Raw genomic sequence first — 16,168 nt, 5'->3', positions numbered from 1 at the left:
GAAAAAAGGAAATGCAGGCACACTGACCACGCAAAATAGGCCAGAGCGTTCACGCCCAAGATGCGATAAACGCGACTATTCTCAGTCTTTCTGGTTTTGATCACGCAGTTTTCAGCCTAGAGGAATCGCCACTTCTTATTTTTTTATTTTTTTTCAACTCGAGAGCTTGCGCGAACAGTCCCTTGTTCTCTGGAGTGAGGTGATCATTCCCGAAAAATGGGGAGCCACTGTTTCACAAAAATTCAACGGCTGATTTGGTGAGCCTAGACTTTTTAGCTTTACTAATGAATTCCGCTCGCTTCAATCTAGAACAGAAACGCGTGATAATGTTCTTGTCTTTCTTTTTTTGCGAGGACATGATGTGCAATGTCAATGTTGAAGAGGACGATAGGATAGCCAATCTTTTCACCAATAGTTTGTTACCGCCAGGCAGTTTTCACCTTCGGTGACGGGAATGTCTTTTATTTCTACGTTATTCAAGCAAAAATACTGCTCGAGAGACATGAGACGTTGAGACAGCTTTGCATTATAATCCTTCAACAACTTGTTTTCCTTCAAGATGGTCTCGTTCTGGACTTTCAAGGATTCATAGAGTCAATTAAACATGCTAAGACTTTCTTGCACTGATTTCATTTCGGCATGTAGGGTAGCTATTTCTTTCGCTAGGTCAGCACACGACAGCATCCTCAAGAAAGCACAAAGACACTTGCCGGAACAGGTCAGCGGCAAAGATGGATTAGGAAATGCACAAGTTTGTAGGAGACAAACCTGTACGAAGTAGTGGAACGAAATTAGTTGCCTGCTCGCTGCCACAACCGTTGCTGCCCTTGATGCCTACACAGACTACTCATGCTTCGTCAACTCTACACTGTTAAAAAGAGCGCAGTCATATTACGGTAAAACAACCTGCTAACTCTTGATGCCAGGGAGTTCCCGTAACGATACATGATACTACTGCAGCCGTAGTTACCAAGCAACATTATCAATGCCGTAACTCAAGAAACTACCTTTGTAGCCGTAGTGTTCCTTAACATTACCAATCCCATACCACAAGAAACTACCAACAACTCCGTAGTACCTCCCAACGTTGTCGATGCCGTACCACGAATGAAAACTTTTAAAGCCATAGTTACCTACCAACACTGTCAATGCCGCACCAAGGGTGAACGGTTATGTAACTGTAACATGCAAGTTCAGGGTCGGAACCGCAACTGGTGCACGAGGGATCTCACCTGTGAGAAACTGTGACTGTATGGACACCATAATGAATTTGTGCGGTTGCTGTGCTGTTGCGCAGGTTTCATGAATAATGTAAATACTATCATAAAATATAGCAACATAAGCACATGGAAGAAAAGGAATCTCAACACCAGTGATTGCTACAGGTGCTCGTGTGTCACTCCTTTCCTTCTGTCTTGTGCAGCATTCCCCATTGTCGTAGCCATCTGTTACGTAGTCTAATTAAAGTGGAACTCGTACTGTCAAGTCCATTAGCAAACAAAGATGCTAGCCAGAATAATGAACAAAACGACCTTTTGGTTCTTGTATGGGAATTAGGAGCTGAACTTTTGTTGGGGAGCTTTCTCCTTTTCTAACACCACCGAATGTCTTTCATGCAGCAATAATTGATACTCCATAAAAGTTACATGAATACTCAGGATAGTCTGGAAAAAAGACAAACACAAGAAGGTAAATTTTCAATTGTGTATTCAAAGAACATGAATGTCAGCCAGGACATGAGCCTGTTTTCGGCTATCAGAGGAGCTGAAAATGAAAAGCAGGAAATGCAAGCCAGTACCTGAAGTCAACCAAGCAATAAACAGACTCACAGAGCTCCATTTCTTCTTGAATGATGCAATCTCCGCGCACGCTGCCAGAGCTTTCGAACGGGCACCTTTGCTCCTTTTAATTTGCTGGCGCGTGCCCTCCTCTTCTGAAATGCCAACGAGGTATCTGGAATCAATAAGAGATAGGCAGGTGACAAATGCAATTAACAACAGCTACGCAAAAAACCATTGTGGTAATTAAATTAAATTCCCAGGTTGGCGCTGCATCCTCTACTAAGCTTGGTACGTAATTTCAGCCCCTACCAGTAGATACACACAGATCTCCGCAGCTACAGACAATCATCTATCAAAATCTTGGCACTCATGCTAGGCTATTCCACGCTGCAATGGAAATGTGCAGCCATGACAGTATCCATGTTATGAACAGCTTGTATATGTATATCTGTTCCTGCATTCTTAACAGGCATAATCAGCGATGGACCAACTGAAACCTTTGTCCTTATATATAAAAGAAGTGATAATATAACCTTTAGCATGAAACTGCCAAATCTCAGCAAAGAAGAAGTTATACTTTCAATCTAACACAATGCAGAAATGAAAGGGCATGTCTTCCTGATGGAGAATTCAAAATCAGTATATTGAAAATAAAACCCTAGGACACTAGTCCAATAAATCTGCCTTGTGTTCATTTTCTTGAGTAATACTGTCAACAGGCAATGCTATCTGTACAAGTGCAAGGCAGATTAAGCACACCAATACAGGCCACTGTAACTTGCAGATACAACTTGCAAAGTATACTGCCTAGCCTCACTGCTTCCTTCAGAACATCATTACCTGCTTTTTGTGGTTAAACTGTAAATATGGCAGGGCATAAGAGACAAGGTAATGCCATGCAGTTACCTTGGCCAGTCTCGGCTAGAAGGAACTTTTACGGAAAAAAAAAAGTTGAGACCTGCCAACTGTAGCACACATTTTACAGCAAGTAGGTCACCTATATTCACCTTTCTTTTTAGTGCTAATAGCACATGTTATAAAAAGCAAGGCGATTAAACAAGCTAATAAAGTATATCTATCACGATACATAGCTGTGTGGAATACTCACTATCCGTTGTGTTCAAATAATTTATTAATTCCTCAAACACCTCTGTCAGAGTTTTACATGATGGGTGGGCTTCTGTTCGATACAGAAAAATTTCTTCTATAGTGGCCTTGAAATGGTACAGTTTGATCGGCGGCCGTCTGAACGAAGGATTTCGGGTACAAAGAAGTATGTGCAGGCGGCAGATACATGGTTTTATGCGGGATGTGCAATGGCGCAGTTGCAATGTACAGGCGATATTGCAGTTAATAGAGGAAGAACTCTAAATACAAAAAAATGAAAATTTTGTGTCTTATTTCTAAGTCGTGAAAGTTAGCCTGTAAGGACATGCTACAGTAGTAGAAATGCTCGTAATAAACAAATTACCAACACCAACAGCCGGTTTTATGCCTGATTACAAATATTTTGAGTGACTAAAATTCAGTTTTCACTAATTGCACTGAACTCTGTTAATTTTGACTACCATACAATCCAAAGCAGATGCACACACCTTTTTTTTCAATAGGCTCAGCTTTGATTTATGTGTATCAGTTTATACCATTCATAGAAGTGTTTCACCTTGTTGAATGCTAATGTCTTTAGTGCTTTTCTAGACTAAGGTTGTGTGGTGTCTTGAAGAGAATTGCTTTGTTACTGGAACATTTTTTTCTGTCTCCAGAAGCAAGAGGTACTTGCCTCTGAAGAAATTCAAGGGTTGCCCCTACACGTGCATCATATTTGATGTTCAAGCAGTAGTGGACAGCAAACAGGTACTCAATAGCCAGCTTCAAGCCGATGTTTGGTATCATGAGCTCCCTATCCACAAACAGATGGCAGGTGCATTGAAAGATGGACTGACCTGGAAAAAAGCAGACAGTGAGAAACATATATCTTTATGTTAATACACGCTGAGCAGTATTATTCATTTATTCTCCAGCGGTAATTAACCCCCGTATGCAGAGATGCAACTTAAGTCGAAGCACATGCTTGACTTGATCCGAGTGACGCCTATCGGGAACGCGCCGAAGGAAACGCAGTGAGCGTCTTTGGGCACGTTAACGACAGGCGTCATCTAAATCAAGTCAAGCATGTGCTTCGACTTAAGTTGCATCTCTGCATACGGGGGTAAGAAAGGAGTTGACCTGAACCAGGCTATTTCAGTAAAATCTGGCTGTATCATATTACAGGCAGATCAGAAATTAGTCAATCTGAAAGTGGGGCTGTGCAAATAAAAAAAAATGAATACAACTGTTTAGCCAGAAGGGCTCAGAACTTTTAAAATCCTCTCCAAGTTCCCAGTTATCTGCCCTCATCAACACTGCCACTCAGCTACCGGCCAAGAACGATAACCGTAACAGTCAGTTGAGAAAAGCGCTCATGCCTATTGTGCAGCGCACCACACGAGCCACAGATGAAAGTACGCCTATGGTAGAATGTGCACCACTCGTGTCAGTAACAGTGTTCATAAGGATACTATTTTATTTGTCGCTCTTAAGCAGTGCCCTCATGATCTGATCCTTGGACAGGATTTCTTGTATGTCCACTCTGCACTTTTCAACCGTGCGAACAGTGTTCTTCAACTGCAGCTTACGCCTGAACCTGACATTGTTCGTGATCCCCTGAAATACCTGTGCTGCATTGATTTCGTTTGCTCACTGTCCCAAGCAGCAACCAAAATCTCTTCGACGCCTTCTATTTGTGTAACAATATCCTGTTAGTTTGAAGACATTACACGTTTCCTTTGATAAACGTTTATGGTAGTTGAGTGCTTGAGCAGTGCACCGGTGACATCAGGGCCAAGAAACTAAATGAGAAACCACATTATATTGTATCTATAAAGGTTCCATTGTGCGAGGCAAATCCTCAAACTACAAACACTTGTCTCATTCACTCCTTGATTTAACATAAGTGGTTGCATGAAGATTACCAGGGCTTCCACTGAAAAACTAGTTTGGAGAAATCTTTGGTACACAAAACTTTGAATTGTAGAGTACTTTAGAGCAGACGCACAAAATGTTTTATTTTTGAGCTAATTGAAGCATTATAGGTTATAATTTTGGGGATGTGTTTCGCTAGATGGTACACATGTATTTTCATCGTATCCGGCAGACTCACTTGGCTTGCTCATTGACAATGCGAAGTTAAAACAAGGAGGGCATTAGAGTGTCCTGGTGTTTGTCCTGAACCCCTTTACGTGATAAAGAATGTACAGGTTATTTTGCTAATCATTGCAAAATGTTTTCATGTACTGAAATTCACACTGCATTTATGAATACAATCAAACACTAGCCAAGCCCTGCTGCTCTTTCCATTATTCAGGTCACTCTGTAGTAATTGTGCTTAACTGCAATTATGTTAAAGTTAAATTCTGCATTAAACAACCACAACATTCAGAGATGCATAGTTATGTTAAAGATCAATTAAATGATAGGAACAAAGTCCATCATGCAGCTTGTTTTTTGTAACCACGAAGGTGATCACTCAAGTCTCAGCTTTGTCAAGAGTACTTAGGTGTGAGACTCCTGTGCCCTCCACCTTGCTTCAGCATTGATGAATGAGCCGAAAGGCTCGTGGTAAGTCACTGGTGGTGAACAGAGCTGGCAACTCTAGATGAAGATGCTTATCCTAACAAGGGCCTCCATTCCAAGTAGCAGCAACTGCTGCAGCAATGTCTACTACATCAAATCAATTTACTACTGGCTGCACATTGCCATAATTAGTCACAAATAAGTACCCTCTAAGTTAAATTATGGGGTTTTACGTGCCAAAACCACTTTCTGATTATGAGGCACGCCGTAGTGGGGGACTACGGAAATTTCGACCACCTGGGGTTCTTTAACGTGCACCTAAATCTAAGTACACGGGTGTTTTCGCATTTCGCCTCCATCGAAATGCGGCCATGGCCGGAATTCGATCCCGCGACCTCGTGCTCAGCAGCCTAACACCATAGCCACTGAGCAACTACGGCGGGTAAATAAGTACCCTCTCAACTCTGATGGAATGGCACCTGAGAAAAGCGACAGCTCACTATTTGTTTCAACATATTCAGCTGAAACAGACGAGTGTAGCAACAGGTGCTTCAACATTACCAACTGCATGAAGCCTGCTTTGTGGAAACTTATTCGTTTAGGAACATAGCATAAACCAAAGAGTGTGACAGGCAAGCCACAAACATGCCTAGACATTTATGTGCCGATTGATCTTAATGCAATAGGCTACTCTAGCTTTCTGTAGAAGAAATCCATCACAGTCTCAGGTTTATTTTTTTTCCAGGTGCCATTTTTCTACGCTTTGTTGCGATTACATCTATGTTTAGTTTGGTATCGACAATCGTACTGGTAAGCAGCTTCCAAACAAATCAACAGCTGTCATTGGGCCATAAAGCAGCCAGAGCTGTGGCAATAGGCATTAGATAGATTACAATGATTTTGTCAAGTTGAATTTGGTGACATACACCATCTAGCCATTCAGAAACTTCCTCACGGCCTTTGCAGTTACTTGCATTTCTTCATGATGAAGAGTGCATTTCGGACTTTTGGGTATAGGACGTATTCTAAAACATTGGTAAATTAAAAAAGGCTGAGAAAGCTCACCAAGTGCAACTATGACTGGGCAAGCGGGCAGGGTGTCAAGAAAATTGCCGGTCATCTCTGTCGGTGCCTGAAACAAGAAAGAGTGCAACCACAGTTTAATGTAATCACATAAATTTTAGTGAATGAACCATTTTTGTATATGTGAAATGTAGATTAGTTCCAACTGAAACACATTTGCTGTAGATCTATCCTTAGTGTCTGGAGCAGGAAGCCTTGTCAGTGAGGCAAGAAGTCTACTTTTTTTTATAATCTAAAAATGCATGTCTTATTTTTACAACCAAGAAGTGCATACGAGAGAAGCAGCTTGCTTATTAGGTCTCTATTTGGTCTCTAGGCCTTTCTGTGTGCGCTGGAAATACAAAACAATTGAGGAACAAAGCACACATATCGTAGCGTTTCTTCTGATTGGTTCAAAACAGAGCCGCATGCTCATTATAACTGCACTGCTTTAGGGAACTGATAAGCTTAATTGTGTGCTTAAATCCTTACAATTGTGAGATTGACTTGTTTAGTTTGGCTAACGTTCACGAAAAGGCCCTTTGTGATATTCCTTGGGAATCTGTAGTAAAATATATCCAATCGTTTGAGGTTAGAAAGATAATGGTTGAACATGGTAGAACCTTAGACACCTACGTCGCCGACCGATTTTCCGGACTCCAAAAATTCGGACATGCCCGATTATTCGGTCAGCTTCGCGGCACCGCCACTCTCCCCATAGACCATAATGTATAACAACTGCCGAAATTTCGGACACCTTGCAACCTCTCATCTGATTTTTCGGACACTCCTTGAGCCAACTCGGTCGAGAGCACCATGCACCGACTCTGACCGGTCCATGGTTTGACCCATAGTTTCTCACCATAACAACTAGAGGGAAATCTGGCGCCACCGTCTATGGGAGTTTCTTAACGGGGCACCGTGCCGTCATAAGAATGACGGTATATGTGTCTGCGAGGCTTGTGTTGGCTGGTGTTGTAAGAGGCTTCGTCTAAAACGTGGATATGGCTACACAAATAACGCGGTCTCAAAGTAAAATCTCCATAAAATGTTTCCATTCACGCATTTTACATTTTTACTCACCCACGATGCACCACCAAGCGAAGAAAAGCAAGAACAGACGACGAACTGTTTCAAAGCGAGCGCGAACCTTGTCGTCTGTCTTCCTACTTTAGAGGCCCGCTAATACCTTTTACGTAACATAACATCGTACACACAATAAGAAGTTCTCATAGTTAAACAAAACATGTTTTTGAGTAATAATAAAACCAAAACTGCTTTTCAAGTGCTGTTTTAGTAGAAAATGAATCATTGTGACAGACGGAACGGTGCTTGCCAAGCGCGTCTTCAAGGTGTCCTGCCTCTCCGAGAACGATACCAATCCGAAGTCACAATATACCGGCATTCCCATGCATACCACAGCGCAGCAGCACCAGATTTCCCTCTAGGTAATGTAGTGAGAAACTCTGTGGTTTGACCAATTGGTCTGACTTCCTGAGCGCCATTTTGGTTTTGAACGGAGCTTCCTTTCTGCCCCACGAAGTGGCGCTACTGGAAATCCCCGCTCATCATCATCGTTTCTGCTTATTTAGAGTGGCTCTGCAGCAGTTCCGGTTTCAGCTTAGTAAGCCATGTCAAGACAATCCAACAGCTGATTTGTTTCTTCGCGCAAGATTCTCCGAGCAGGCCGCGTTTTTCGTTTGTGCGACTGGTGTCGGCACGGTGGTGTTTGCTTTGTGTGCTATGTCGAGGTTTCGGTGATCCAACGCGGCATACGTAAACATCACATCAAGGGTCTAATGGCACCGACAGTGCCCGCGCAGACTGCGCTGGGGAATGCCGGCAAGCGGGTGCCGGGAGGCCTAAGACCTGTCGCCTTCCGATGTGCTCCCTACTGACGCGGAAAATGTTCTGCCGAGACCTGCGCAGTGGTAGCATTGCGATTCCGGACACCGTCTCATTTGGCAGTTTCATAGGTGCTGACACTGCTGTATTGACATGCGCAGAACTTGACGACGGCAAGATAATTCATCAGGTTTCTGCTGCACCGCCGGACGATGACTCTGAGTCGGAAGATGACGCGCCATGTGCGGAGCGTGTACAAGCAGTGACTGTGCTTTCAGCCGCTAATAGTGACCGTACGACCCTTTCCGAGATTCAGGCTTATCTGATTGCGATTAAACGGAACAGCGTGCAACGGCGCATTCACGATTTCTTCCAAGCCTACTGCCAAGCCCGAATAAGTGTGTGGAAATAAAGGATTTAATTTTTTTTTCTTAATCTGCTTTTTCGGACACCTGTTTATTCGGACATTTTCGCAGTCCCCGTGAGGTTCGAATAAACGGTCGGCGACTGTACTATCGGCCAAAAAAGTAAACGGACCACGGCTTAGGTGGCCGGAGCGGCTGCGGGGCCACACCGGGGCGCTGCTATCTCGCTCTGCGCGCTGACGGCGAGAGTGCTCCGGGTGACGCCACTTCGCCCTCACTCTCACGGGGGGTCTCATCACGCTTGATAAATTTCTAGTGCGCCGTTCGGTTGCTCTGCTGCTGACGGTCGCGACGAAGGGGACAGTGCATTGCCAGTAATCCAGCACATGACGCTGTCGTGCAGTAGCGGGTGGCCGCAGGGCATCCAACCGCGGCACTGAGAAGGAACGAAGACCCGTTCTGATTGTTGTTTTGCTTATATTCACCTTGTCTTTCATATTAGCGCATGTCGCCGGCATTAACCACTGATCGATTTTAGGCAACATCGCGCAAGTAGCCGCAACGGCGGCTACGGCAACGCACCCTCTTTCACGGCGCCGTGATACGAGTGTTGGAAGCGCTGCACACACGCACGGACATCCGAAGTTATAGCGGCGGCGCTCTCGATGCCAAGGTGGCTAAGCCAAGTAATCGCGGTCGGCGGCAACGTTTCGTCGCACTGAGGACCCCTTCAAGCCATGGAATGCTTCCGTGAATAAACTTTCACGACTGACTAATTTTTCCGATTCGTCGTCACAATTATCTCTTCCTGGCCGTACTTTTGTAATGTTTCATAATGGCCTACGCATTGTAGTAGCTAATTGAAGCAGTTTTCAGAGGAGTCGCTGATATAAATATTGAACGCACTGCTGGAGACAATGCCGGAAAAGTAATCTCGACAGAAAAGCCGTGCCCTCAGTAAAGCTTGGCACCTGGAACTTATCACACCGGCGTGAAAGAGCGCGCATCACCGTAGCCGCCGTTGTGGCTACTTGCGTTATGTTGCCTGAAATCGAGCAGCGGTGGACATCGGCGAGATGCACTAATATGAAGGATAAGGTGAAAATAAGCAAAACAACCATCAGAACTGGTTTTCGTTCCTTCTCAATGCCGCGGTTTAATACCCGGCGGCCGTCCGTTACTGTGCGACAGTGCCATGTGCTGGATTACTGGCGATGCACGGTCCCCTCGTCACTACCGTATGCACCAGAGTAACTGAATGGCCCACTAGAAATTTATCAAGCGTGATAAGGCCCCGCGTGAGAGTGAGGGCGAAGTCTGGTGGCACTCGGGGCACTCTCGCTGTCAGTGCGTGCAGCTAAAGCCCCTCAATTTTTCAAAAGTAGCGCCATTCTTAGATCTTCCCGACACCCCACTCACCCTGGCGCGTCCTCCTCCATGCCTCCTGTCGCCCCAGCCTCCTCCGCTCCCCCATTGGCCAATCGGTGTCACGTGGAAGCAAGCGCCGCGCTTATATTTTTTTCTTTCCAGTGCGGAGCAGGCGCCGCACTTTTGTATATATATATATTTTTTCTTTCCAGCGCGCGCCGACCTCCATTGTTGGGCCTGCGCGACGAAAGTACGGCAGACGGACTGACGCAGTGCGTTAGCGTAATAGAATGTGTAGGGCCGAGAACTTAATTGCGATGCCATGCTGCTGCGCCTTCGGTTGCCGCAACAGACACAGCGAGGGCAAAAAGCTTTTTGCTTTGCCATCCGGCGGGCACAGCGCAAAAAAGTGTGGATTCGCAGGATCGCGCGGGCTGACTTCGAGGAAGTGGCATTGAACGCACGGCTACTCACAACCTCTTATTTCGAGCCTAGTTCACGCGCTTCGAAAAAGTGTGTGCGCATGCTCTGCGTGGTTTTAAGCGCGTTGTTTGACTTTTTTTTTCTCGAATGTGCTGTGTTTGTTTCATGTAGTTTCGTCTTGCGGTGAAATGCACGCATCTGCAGCTGGCCTATGACATAAAAGCGACTTTATTCAGGGTGTGTTTTGAGCTCCACCAGACGTTAACACATTCTCGATGCTTTTGCAAGGCTCAATATGACTTACGATGCAGTCTTTCAGCTTTGAATGTACGTCCGCATGTATTGATTTGGTTTGTGGTGATTAACGTTTTTAACGTTCCGAATCGACTAAAGCTAGGATGCAGGTCGTAGTGGATGGCTCCGGATAACATTATCTAGCTCGCCTGGGGATGTTTAACGTGCACTTTGATCGTAGAGTCGTACGTGGGCCGGTAAATTCCTTGTTGGCGTTTCATAATACTCGCGCGGGCGCGCTAGCGCTGCTTTAGAAGTTGGCGCCTCGGCACGATTGTATTTCTTCAATAAATTTTATTTACTAGTTTGTCATTCCTTTAAAACATTTGTCATTATTTCGTATTATTGACGGCGCCTCCAGGGCACCAAAGCGGCAACGGGAACACCAAAGCTAGAACCAGGGCTGGATGGGGCCCGCCGAAGCCTGTGCATGCCAAGGGGATATAATATTGCGGACAGTCAATTGTGTATGCGAACACTCCCTGCGACGCCTGCATTATTGTAATGTCACGTGCTCTTCAGAGGCCTCCGTTAGCCATTACATGTGCCCTCCTGGAGCAGTACTTGTAAAAAAAAAGAAAACAATATATCGTCACGATTACCAAAGCACCCCGCAATGGAAAAAACGGCCCTGTTGCCAGGCATTGCTGACCGCACACAGCCATTCCGGCTGTGTGCGGTCAGCAATCTCTTACGCGCCGGCCGAACAAAAGTATCCTACAGGTACGTAAATGAACCTACGAAACCACGTACACATACTTTCACGCTGTCAACACCTGAAACTTTGGTAATTACGCGCGTGTTTAAGCACACCGCGTGCATGCGTCGTGTTTCAGCAACACGAACTCTCAACGTGCGCGCACTTTATGCCTTAAATACGCCTTGAATAGTGGTCCTTTTCTCTTTCTTCCGTAATTCGAACACGAAATTCTAAAGGCCAGTTACCGACTGACGAAAAAATATCTCGATTGAAAAAACTGCTCCGCAGGGCTCGAAGGAACTTTTCTGCGGATTTCCTCCCCTAGCGTGTTAGCCGTCGTCTGCTACGGCAGGCCCACCACCGGCGGCGCCACCATCGAGGCCACGCCGAGCGGAGGAGGAGGGAAGTGAATGGCGCTACTTTGGGAGATTGAGGGGCTTTACGCGCAGCACGATAGCAGCGCCCCGGTGTGGTCCCGCAGCCGCTCCGGCCACCTAAGCCGTGGTCCGTATACTTTTTTGGCCGATAGTACACCCAATTGAAAGAATGACATCACAAGTAACCGGTAATAACACCACCTTTCCTGCGTGTTGAAAATTGAATCTTATCAATATCTTTAACCTTTAGCCTGACAGTTCCACTGGTTTTACAGTAGAAATATTTGCCTGAATAACAGTGCTTCTATTATCAGGCATCAGCTGCATCATAATGTTAAAAGAGTGAAAAATCTAATGTGGTAGTGTGGCACAAAGATACTTAGATTATTATAGCTCAATCACATTTGAAAACTACTGGGAAAACAAGGTGAATGCGGGAGATGGAAATTCAAGATGATGAGAAACCCAAGAACAAGGTGAAAGCCGGAGCCAACGTTTCAATAAGTGGACTTGTCTTTTTCAAGGCGACATATGCTCTCTTCGGCACAGTATATATAGGTGCGTTTCTTCTAAAGGGGAGAGAGGGTAAGGCGGGTTGGCGAGGCAACTACTGAAGGTGTGTTAGCGGCGAGGGTGTAGAATTCAGGAGAAAGTTGTGCTCTCAATGTCGGTGGAGGAAGCAACATGTGTGAGCCAACTGACCTGTCACTGCAGGTTCCATTTTTCGTGGAAGAGGCCTGGACAACAAGGGTGGGTGGGATACTATCTGCTTCACTGGAGGCCAGTGAACTATCGTTTCGGTGAAAGAAAGAATAAAATTAGCGGCAGAAAATGTAGCTCTTCGAAGAAAAAAAGTTATGAATACATAAATGAACGAGTGAGGGCAATAAATATAAGCAAAAGGGTGGAGGGGAGGCTGGAATACTGTTGACAACCAAAAAAAGAAATATCTACGTACACGTATATTGAAAAAGCGGGGAGGGGGATACAGGGCAACTCAGTAATAAATAAGTGCTGTTGCCCACATACTTTAAAATTTAGCACAGCGAATAAATTCTAAATTTCCCTTTCAAACATTTATGCCAATCGGTTCCAATGTCTTGAATTTATGGATGAGGTATGATTCTCTCTCTATTTTCTGTCTCGTGCAAAATGGAAATTTGACTGTAGGATATAGAGATTATGTTCATCAGTTACGACCTGGTTGGTTGAAATGTTCGGCGACGCCTTTGGCAAGCTTTTTAGCTGTGTCCGTGCAACGTCTGTTTAACTTGACGTTCTTTGATTGTCCCGTTTTACTGATATATACTTTCTTACAGAAGGATCACTCAAGCATATAATATCGGAACTACTGCAAGTAGAGCTAGTTTTCACTTTGTGTACGTAGCCATTTGCGGTGCTTTTAATTTTAAGGTTACTTTGAAGATGCCTGCAGTATTTGCAACTGAAGCGAGAGCATGCTTTTATTACGGGGGAATGATGTTGGCTGACTTTTGCATGCACTAACATGTCTTTAAAATTTCTGTTGCGGCGATAGGTCATTCTTGGTATCACCGGGAACACTTTTCTCAGACACTCGTTACTTGATAATGTTGGGTGCTATTTTTGTAGGATGTTGTTTATGTTCGGGAGTGTATTAGAATATTTTGTTATAAAAGCTGGTGGGTTCTCTGATTCTGATGTAGGCTGTTTCTTAGCTGATTCCGGCTGCCTGTTCAATCTTGGTGTGACGTCCTAAGTACTGTCGAGAGGAATATGTGGACAGTTTCTTTCTGATAGCGTTGCTTTAAAGTCATTTAGATGATGGATATAATCGTTGTCTTCGCTTAATATTGTTCTTGGTTTTGCTTGTCCGCCAAAAATTTCTCACTTACAGTGTCATGGATGATGACTGGTGTAGTCCAAATACTGCTGGCTATCCGTAGGCTTCCGGTAGTGTTGTTCTCAGTTTTCCATTTTCTATGTAGACCATCGTGTCGAAGAAGTTGATTTGACTAGGAGAGTGGTGAACTGTAAATTTATGCTCGGGTGAAAGTGGTTGAAATGGCTAATTAGGTTGGTTAACGCACTTATGCCATGTTCCCATATTATAAATATGTCGTCAATGTAACACAGATAGGTGTGGGGTTTTAAAGGGTATGATTTTATATGAGGTTTGCTTCAAGCTGCCGCATGAAAATGTTGGCATACGTGGGAGCGAATGGTGTTCCCATGCTTGAGCCGAAAGTTTGCAGGTAGTGAGTAGAAACGAATTAGAAATAGTTTAGCGTGAGAACTAACCTAAGGAGTGACAGGTAAACTTCAGGAGCGTGCCCTTGAGGACTGACCGTGAGGGACTTTGATACGGCTTCAATTCCTTCACTCATGGGTATGTTAGTGTAAAGGGAAGAAACATCTAAAGTTACTAGAATAGCGCTGTCTGAGTATTTGGTTGGCGTTAATGCCGTCGATAATTCGAAGGAAATGAGGCGCCTTGAACAAAACATAAGAGGGTGGGCGGGATGTTTGACAAGTGGTGATTTAAGAATTTAGATAGTGACTCGGTGGGTGTGTTGTTATTAGACACTATAGGCCGTACTGGGATTTCTGCTGCGAATATTTCTTCTACAGGAACCTGATGTATTTTAGGAAGAAGACAAAAGCGGCCTGCTTTTTTATTCTTGGGCATCATAAAGCTATATTCAGACTGGGTGATCACTTCCTGGGACAGGCGCTCCGCTATTGTACTTAGCACAAGGTTGCTGTAAACCGAAGTCGGGCCAGAGTCAAGTTTTGTGTAATGGGCATGGTCGTGCAGTTTGAAGGCCTCATTTTTGTACTTTTCTATAGGCCAGATTACAATACTGCCACCTTTGTCTGCAGGTTTTATTACAATATCCATTCTTTCCGCAAATTCTTTAAGAATGTGGTGTTGAGCGGGGGACAAATTTATGCTCTAGCGGCAACGCCGCGTTGACTCCAGAATTTCCTTTGATATTAGCTTTATGCACAACTCGAAGTAAGGGCACTGTTCGACTTCCGGTGTCCACGTGCTAGGTGGCCTAAGAGTCTTTATCCTGTTTTCCTATGCCTGGCCTATGGAAAAAGAATCCCTTGATGGGCATGCACCTTGAAAACTGTTACATCCTTGTGGAGTTCACACTCATTTACTGCGTTGTTCGCGAGACAAAATGTCAGACCACGTTTGAGGAGATCAACTTCATCGGGATTTCAACTCTGTGATATGTCTACTACATTGCTGCAGTGCTCTGGATGCTCGCTCGTAGCACTATCGGTGGAGCTATGTGCTGTAGAAGTCATAGAAGTCTTCTTGGGTGGATCTGTGGTACCAATACCTTTGTGTTAGTTTTTCTCTAGTAGGTTTTCCTCCCTAGTTTCTACGAATTGTTCAACTCCTCTTTTTTCAGTTCAGATTAATTTATGCTGTCAAGTTGATTAGTAATTATCATAAGTTGTTCCCGGCAGTGTTCGAGAATATAAATTAAAGAGAGCTACGCATATTCTAAGAACGCAATCCACTCCAATAATAGTCTGAAGGGAAAAAAGCCAGGGGCACATCTAACCTTAATTCTAAGGTCTTCTGGGATTTTCCTGTGTTTAATACATCTAGAGTAAGTTTTTAGGTGAAATCTGTAATTTTTTTGTTTGGCAGCGAGTTTGCGCGAGTGGAGGAAAGGACGAGATTTGTTATTGCGTGTGCTATATATTTGGAAACTCCTGTAAAACATAACTACAGGCTGCACGTTGTGGTGTACATTGAAGGTAGAGCCACATACAACTTTAAAAAGAAAGCAAGGATAATCAATCATTCATTTATGCAGCAGAAATCAAAGAATGACCACTAACCGACCGCCTACTGCCAACATTACACCCCAACAACTGACTAAACCTTGTGCACATGTGACTTGCATACAATGCATGCATGTTAACACCGGCTCTTACCTCATGTACTGGTATGAGTTGGCTGAGGTCATCTTTGAAGTAGGACACCACAAGGGGTATAAGACCGACCGATGCAGCATCCTTGTCACCCAAACTGGTCTCTGCTTGCGTTATCTTGAAGCTCCACTCCAGCACTGCGTCACCCCCGTGTTCGAGCGCAAGAATGATGTAAGCAGCAGCACTACATCTCTGGGTATGTTGCTCAGCCTTCCATCCATTCGAAGTCTTTAAAAAGTCTTGAAAGTCTTAAAAAAAAGAGATGCAGAGAATAAAATGCGATTATGTACCCATATATTTCTTACATATGGAGGAATAAAGAGCTGGGCACATTGGTACATCATAGAAATACTTGTAGAGGCATACGCCTCTTATATTTCTTAATCATTTAGCACATTTGTG

The 16,168-nt window shown here is 44.4% G+C and overlaps 1 pseudogene; it reads right to left on the bottom strand.

Annotated features, from left to right (window-relative positions):
• Positions 1-1,709: 1,709 nt before the first annotated feature.
• LOC139055811 (uncharacterized) lies at positions 1,710-15,987 on the bottom strand (annotated as a pseudogene).
• Between the last annotated feature and the right edge of the window lie 181 nt (positions 15,988-16,168).

The sequence above is a fragment of the Dermacentor albipictus genome, chromosome 2 (genome assembly GCF_038994185.2).
Source record: "Dermacentor albipictus isolate Rhodes 1998 colony chromosome 2, USDA_Dalb.pri_finalv2, whole genome shotgun sequence".
NCBI lineage: Eukaryota > Metazoa > Arthropoda > Arachnida > Ixodida > Ixodidae > Dermacentor > Dermacentor albipictus.
This window is presented reverse-complemented; position numbering and strand designations above follow the sequence as displayed.